Genomic DNA, 7,467 nt, shown 5'->3' with positions numbered 1-7,467 from the left:
AATCTAATTAATGTCCAGATTGGCTATCCAGTTTACTTCATACAAGCTTTCCCAATAACCATCCGTTCCTGCTGTTGCCGTTGTGACAGATCCTTCATTTTTTTGTGGGCTCACCCCTCTACCATGTGACTGGAGTAATCCTGATTAGTCTAGGCCAATTGAGGTTGTCCCATTTTCCTTGCTAGTAATTGGTTAAGACATGGGCATGTGACTCACTTTTGGCAAGTGAGACATGCCAGAAGGTTTGACGAGGGGTAGCTGAGAAATGTTTCTTTTCTATTTCTGTCTGGGGTGCTTGAAATTGTGGTAGCAGTCTTATAACTATATGGGGCTGGTTGAGGACAAAACAAACCAGATCGTGGAGAGAAAAGATGAAGAGAACCTGGATCCTTAATGATACTGAGGAATGAAAGCATATTGGTTGATGAGAATTCACCTCCAAAACCAGTCATAAAACTGAGGAAAACTGTAAGGTGATACTCAGTTGAATTAAATATCTTTAAATAAGCACTGGGATTATGATAAAGCAGTTTTAATTAGAAATAACCCGAGAACAGAAAGCGATTAAAAAAAAAAAAATCTGGAAAGAATTAAAACAAGAGGCGGTTAGACTCAGAAAAGAAATAAAAGAGGAATGGAAAAAGGGAATGAAAAATATGGGATGGGGAAGAAGGCAAAAATGAATACTTTAATGATAGAATGGAATTAGAAATATCAATGTAGACGTAATTTCTAAAATGTTTATATGGGTGTATATGTGAGTGTAAAGCATGTGCATATATACATATGTATGTATGTATGTATGTATACATGTGTGTATATTATACATATATCCCTAGCTTTGTCCATTCAAAGGACCTGGAAACAAAGACACCCAGGAACAATGAGTTCAACCAGCACCTAGATCTTTGTTTCTAATACTGTTCCTAGCTAATAGAAACCAAAGTTCTTTGAGGAAAATTACTAGTTTCAGATCTGGAGCAGAAAAGGTACCAGATGAGCCTGGAATAGCTTGTATACCAGAAAGTAAGGAAGTGCTAAAAAAAAAAAAAAAAAAAAGAGAGAGAGAAAAAAAAAATGGGAGTGTGTTACAAGCACACAAGCCAACTTGAAGGGGTCCCACTCACCAGATCTGGGAGGATTTGAGCAACAGTGTTGAATTCTAAACGACTGGGGAAAAAAATGCAAGTTTATGAGTACGTGTTGATAACAAGCAGATAAGTAAATGGAGGAGAAGGGAATGGCCTTCCTTATAGTACCGTGCCATATCTTAGTTGGTAAATGTGGAAAGAGTGCTGAAGCTGGAAAATCACCTTTTTACAAACATCATAACGAGCCTTGGTTTAGGCAAGAATCTTTGAAGGGTGTTAAATCGGGGCGGGGATAGGGAATCTTGTGAGGAGTAAACTATTTCCGTGATTTTAACAGTGTCTTGCCAAAGATAATCTTCCCATACTACCTTTCCCTCTAAGGAGCCCCAGTAGTGCAAAGGTTAAGTGCTTGGCTGCTAACTGAAAGGTTGACAGTCTGAACCGACCCAGGTGCTCTGCAGGAGAAAGACCTGGCGATCTGCTCTCGTAAAGATTATGGCCAAGAAAACCCTGTGGTGGGGCAGTTCTGCTCTGTCACATAGAGTTGCTCTGAGTCAGAATTGACTCAGTGGCACCTACCAACAACAACCTTTTCTTCCGTAAATAACAAGGAAAATGTGGTAACCACAGAGTGGGGAACGCAGACAAACAGCTTGATTGGGTTATCAAAGTTAACCTCACCAGCGAGGGGCAGGTGAGCATTGCGTGCCTGCAGCTGCAACACCAGAATAGGGTCCGCCATCACTTACGTAGTATTCCAGCTACTAATGTATAACTCGGATCTAGTTATGAGGAAACATTAGATAAACCCCCAATGAGGAATATTTTACTTTTAACAATAAGACTGTGTTTGTTGAAACGCTCAGTGTTATAAAAGACAAAGCCTGTTTCAGATAAATTAGGCTAAAGAGACATGACAACCAAATGCAATAAATTCTACTAGCCTGGCCCCTGTATTGGAGAGAAAAAAATGTTCTAAAAGATGTTTTGGGGTCAGTTGACCAAACTGAAATACAGACAATAGATTAAAGTATGTTATCAATGTTACATTTACTGAAATTGATAACTGTATTGTAGGTTCTAATTTTTAGGGACTACAAACTGAAGTATTTAGGGGTAAAAACCCAAGATGTATGCAACTTACTGTCATGGCTCAGGTAAAAAATCATGCGGGTATGTTAAAAATAGTTGAATCTTGGTAAGGGGTATACAGATATTCTTTTTCTATACTTTTATTCTTTAAATGTGAAATTATATCAAAACAAAAAGATAAAGCACATATGTGAATACACAGCTTAAATCTTTGTCTCAAATTGAAGTAATTTATTCCGGGATACTTTTATGAAGATAAAGCTATAGAAAGGTTTTTCTTCTTTTAGAACATATAAAAAACATCTTTGCATTGGATTCAAATTTTTTCTATCCCTTCACCCTCCTCTTGTTTTCTCTCCACTCCTTCCCTCTTCTCCCTTTCCCTTTTGGGTAAGTACCATTAAAAAAAAATCCAAAAAACCATTGCAGTCAAGTCGATTCTGTTTCATAGCGACCCTATAGGACAGAGTAGAACTCCCCTATACGGTTTCCAAGGCTGTAATCCTTACAGAAGCAGACTGCCACATCTTTCTCCCAAGGAGCAGCTGGTGGGCTCCAACTACTGACCTCTCAGTTAGCAGCCGAGCGCTTAACTACTGTGCCACCAGGGCTCCTTTTTGGATAAGTACCAGGACTTTAAAACTAAATGTTAGAAATAACATTATGGATTTTGGAGCAATGCCTATTTAAAGTAGGATTCATTGGTATTTACATATTGACCACTTTGCCTTGTTTATTCAGTTTTTTTAGATATTTATTATTGATCTCACTTTTAGTTGCAATGATATCCCTTATGAAGAAGGCTCTGGGGTTTGAATTGTTTTTTCTTTTAAACCAGATTTATTGAGTTATAATTTACAGACAATGTAAATTAGTGTAAAGTGTATTGAGCTTTTTTTTTTTTTAATTGTGGTGGAAATATACACAATAAAACATACACTTCAACAATTTTTACATGGACAGTTCAGTTACATTGATTACATTCCTCACGTTGTGCAAGCATGCTTGGTTTCTGTTTCCAGATTCTCTCACCACCAAGAGCGCCATGCAGTGTACCTTAAGCAGAACCTCCCTCTTTCCCTTTGTCCCAACTCTGGTAACCATAAATAACCTTTGGCTTCAGTATATTTGCTTATTTCATATAAGTGAGATCATATAATATTTGTCCTTTTGTGATTGACCTGTTTCACTGAGCATGTTTTTTAGTTTCTTCTATGTTATGGCACGCATCAGGACTTCATTCCTCTTTATGACTGAGTTGAATTGAGTTTTAATTCATTTTGATTTTTTATTTATTCTCTAAAACTTTTTACCTACCTTAACTTGGTACGTTTTTAAGGATGGGAGGAGAAAAAAAATAGATAAAAAAATGTACCTTTCCATCTTACTATTTACTCTTTAATCTATTCTAATAATTTACAATTCCTCAAAAGTAGTATTAACGGAAACAGAACAAGTACAGTAGTTAGAAGGAATTCTTTCCTTGCAATTGAAAAGTTGTACTCTACTGAAAGGTATAGGTGGGGCTTTGTGTTTCTTTAAGGCACCCAGCAAAGGTCACTAAATGGAGTTTGGTTAATTTGCATTTTGCATGTTGTTTGTATTTGTAAATAACATGGCTAAAAGGTAAGAAATTGAGAAGAGATTAACTATATATCTAAATATTAAAAAGCTAGGTAGTATAAACTTACCTACTTTCATATAACCAGATGGGTTAATGATTTATTTGTGTCTTTGTGAATAGTAGCTTTGTTCCTATCTTTGTCTCAGTTTTCCCAAGGTGAGTGGGTGGATGTGTGTCCTTCCCTTTTTCTAAGTTTTGCTTTGCTTTTTACATTGTAGCAGCATGTTGTTATTTTCCAACCTTAAATTTCCATCGTGATGATGTTGAAGTCATTGAAAATTTCATTTGTTAAACTTGTACTAGAAAGATAGTTATTGCAAATTTCATATATCAAATTGAATTGGCCCACTATTTACACTGATTTAAAGTGCCAGAAAAATTTGTCTAAATATTCAGATTTGACCAGAAGAAGTAGTTGATTTACTTAGAGACCAACCAAAACAAGAGAGTCCTGAGAATACAAAGCAGAAACAGGAAGAAGAAATATGGTTATTAACAGTATTTGCATATAATTAATTTGTGTGTGTATGTGTATGTGGGAAACCCTGGTGGCATAGTGATTAAATGCTACGGCTGCGAACCAAAGGGTCGGCAGTTCAAATCCACCAGGCGCTCCTTGGAAACTCTGGGGGTAGTTCTACTCTGTCCTATAGGGTTGCTATGAGTCAGAATTGACTTGATGGCACTGGGTTTTGGGTTTTATGTGTATGTGAGGGAAGGGACAGGAGAGAAATTTACAGGCACTCCCGGGTTATGAACGAGATCCCTTCCTAACTGTGTCTTTAAATCAAATTTGTAGGTAAGTTGAAACAAGTACACAAGGTTCTTATTTAGCCTTACTTTAGTGCAAGATTCATAGTAACCCCAAAGGACAGAGTAGAACGGCCCCTTTGGGTTTCCAGGGAGCGCCTGGTGGATTCAGACTGCTGACCTTTTGGTTAGCAGCTGTAGCTCTTAACCACTACGCCACCAGGGTTTTGAGTCAGAATCAACTTGACAGCAATGAGTTTGGTTTTTTTTTTTGGTGCAAGAAGGAGCCCTGGTGGCGCAGTGCTGAGTTCAACTGGTAACCAAAATGCCTGCCGTTCAAATCCACCAGTCACTCCTTGAAAACCCTATGGGACAGTATTGCTTTGTCCTATAGGGTTGCTATGAATTGAAATCAACTTGAGGGCAATGGGTTTGGGTTTTTTGGGAGATTTTAGTGCAAGAAAAGGCTCAAAGGCTTTTCAGTGATTTAAAAGCGACCTTGGCCTGCTGGAAGGCCTCCTCTTCCTTTGTCCCCCAGTCCCACACTGCTCCTTTCTTCACTAACCTATATAGTGGCTGTCGGGTTTGGGCTGAATGGGGTATGAAGGGATACGAGTATCCTAGAAGCCGGACAAATACCTGTAGTTGCTTCACAGTTTCGGGGGGGTGGTGGGGAGATTGGCTTGGACCTTACCTATCACCATTTTGACCAGATAATACACAAGTACTTTACCAACAAGCCAGGGCCCGGCATTTTTCCCTCATTCACCGCCCATCCCTATGACTGGAGGTACGTGACTACCTCACCAGCTGCAGTCTGCAAAGAAGCAGACGAGTCAGAGGTCAGCATGACATCATCAGTATAGTGGAATATGGCCACCTTGGCAGGAGGAGTCTACTGCTTGAGGTCAGTGGCAACCATGCCATGGCATGGTGGGGCTATGCAGGTACCCTTGTGGGAGCACAGTGAAGACCCACTGTCTCACCTCCCAACTGAAGGCAAAATGGTCCTGGCTGTCTGGGTGTAGACGAATGCTAAAGAAAGCGTTAGTCAAGTCGAGCACAAAATGATAAGTGCCCAACACCTCCCCTATTTTTCCATGGCACTTGAAGTGAGGGTTGCCCAGGTACAGCGAGCGACCCAGGCCGTCTGTCCCAGTCTTGAGGCAGTGATCTCTGTAGGAACCCAGATCTTTTGTCAGGAGCAATCATATACCAAAGAAATACATTTTGTAGAATAGACAGTTTGATCAAACATATGGCACAAATAAGAAATGCCCTTGCAGGGAATTGTTGCGTTGAGACCCCAGACTGCTTGCCTGAGAGGCATGGTCCAGGCTGGGGCTGTCTTGTCCCTTCCCATCAGCCATTTAAATGTGTCTATTGAAGTGCTCAATTGCCCCTATGGCTTGGGGTGATAAAGAATGTGAAGAGTTCGTTCAAGATCGGGTGGAAGCCTCTGTATAGGATAAAAGGACCTGATATGATTTACTTGCTGAGAACGCCCTGGCCTGTTGGCTCAGGAATCTGTCCCTGCACAGGTTTTAGCCTTGGCCGGGGTCTTGTAGACAGGTCACCTTTCCTGTACTGTCCGGCGTTTTCTGATGACAGTGGCAGTCCATGTGTGTAGGCCCGGTCTAGGATGGTGTGTGAATCTCCATGGACCGTCCTCTCTTAAATCCAGGAGGTGGTCAGTTGCATATCCCTTTGCTCTGGAGCAGAGAGTACTTCAGCCTCTGCAGTCAGCTGGTAAGACTGGTCTGCTGTTGGTTGTTTTCCAGTCTCAGCATAGGGGCTTTTCTTTTTTTTAATCGAACTTTAGATGAAGGTTTACAGAACTAGTTTCTCATCAAACAGTTAGTATACACATTGTTGTATGACATTAGTTAACAACCCCACAACATGTCAACACTGTCCCTTCTCAACCCTGGTTTCCCTATTACCAGCTTTCCTGTTCTCTCCTACTTTCCAGTCCCTGCCCCAGGGCTGGCGTGCCCAACATAGGGGCTTTTCTGATGACTGTCCACACAGGTGGAAACCCTGGTGGCGTAGTGGTTAAGTGCTACGGCTGCTAACCAAAAGGTCAGCAGTTTGAATCTACCAGGCACTCCTTGGAAACTCTATGGGGCAGTTCTACTCTGTCCTATAAGGTCACTATGAGTTGGAATTGACTCGATGGTGGTGGGTATCCACACAAGTAACAGAAGCGTATAAGGAGCAGAGGTGATTTTTTTTTTTTTTTTTTTGTCTGGGTAACTCATCTCCATCGGGGCTTGCTTTATATGTCAGTCCGAGGGTTGTCAGTGGCCAGATTGAATGGCCAGGCTCTTGGCTATAGCCCACGTCACAGTTTCATGTGCCCCTCCAAAAATGGCCCTAACTGCAGCAATGCCCATCAGGACTTGGAGGCAAAAGTCTACAAAAGTGTGCATTACTACATCAACATTATCAGTATATACAGTAAAGATTTGTAGGGGCCCCAAAGGGACTTACCCACAGTCAGGCTTGGGGCAGTGTCTCAATGTTAGTGACCTCAGACCCCAAAGTTTACCTCATGGAACTTTAATAGTATTATAAGGCCTTTGGTCCTCCCTGGTGACAGAAGGACCTAGGCTTAATCCTCAGTCTTAACTATTTCTGAAAGAAAATCTAGAAAAAGTTGGCAGAGCCCTCTGTCATTTATGGAGCCACACCTCCACCATACTAAGTGCAAACATGGGTGTTCAGCCCAGTTGCCTGGTAACCTGGAGGAAGGCCCTCCTATTTCAGTTTTCCCCTTACTACTGCAGCTGCAGCTGTGTTGCTGCTCAGTTATCTTGGCAGGGGCAGCTATCAGAGAATTCTAGAGAGGGCCTCTGAGGTCTCTTCAAGGTCGCTCAACACAAGCTATCTTGAAGGGCTTTTTAGTCC

The 7,467-nt window shown here is 41.1% G+C and overlaps 1 protein-coding gene across 3 annotated transcripts in view; it reads left to right on the top strand.

Moving 5' to 3' along the window:
- ADK (adenosine kinase) overlaps nucleotides 1-7,467 on the top strand; it is a 567,694-nt gene that overhangs the window by 94,651 nt on the left and 465,576 nt on the right. The gene's annotated exons all lie outside the window — the stretch shown is intronic.

Source organism: Elephas maximus, chromosome 16 (genome assembly GCF_024166365.1).
Source record: "Elephas maximus indicus isolate mEleMax1 chromosome 16, mEleMax1 primary haplotype, whole genome shotgun sequence".
In the NCBI taxonomy this organism is placed as follows: Eukaryota; Metazoa; Chordata; class Mammalia; order Proboscidea; family Elephantidae; genus Elephas; species Elephas maximus.
This window is presented reverse-complemented; position numbering and strand designations above follow the sequence as displayed.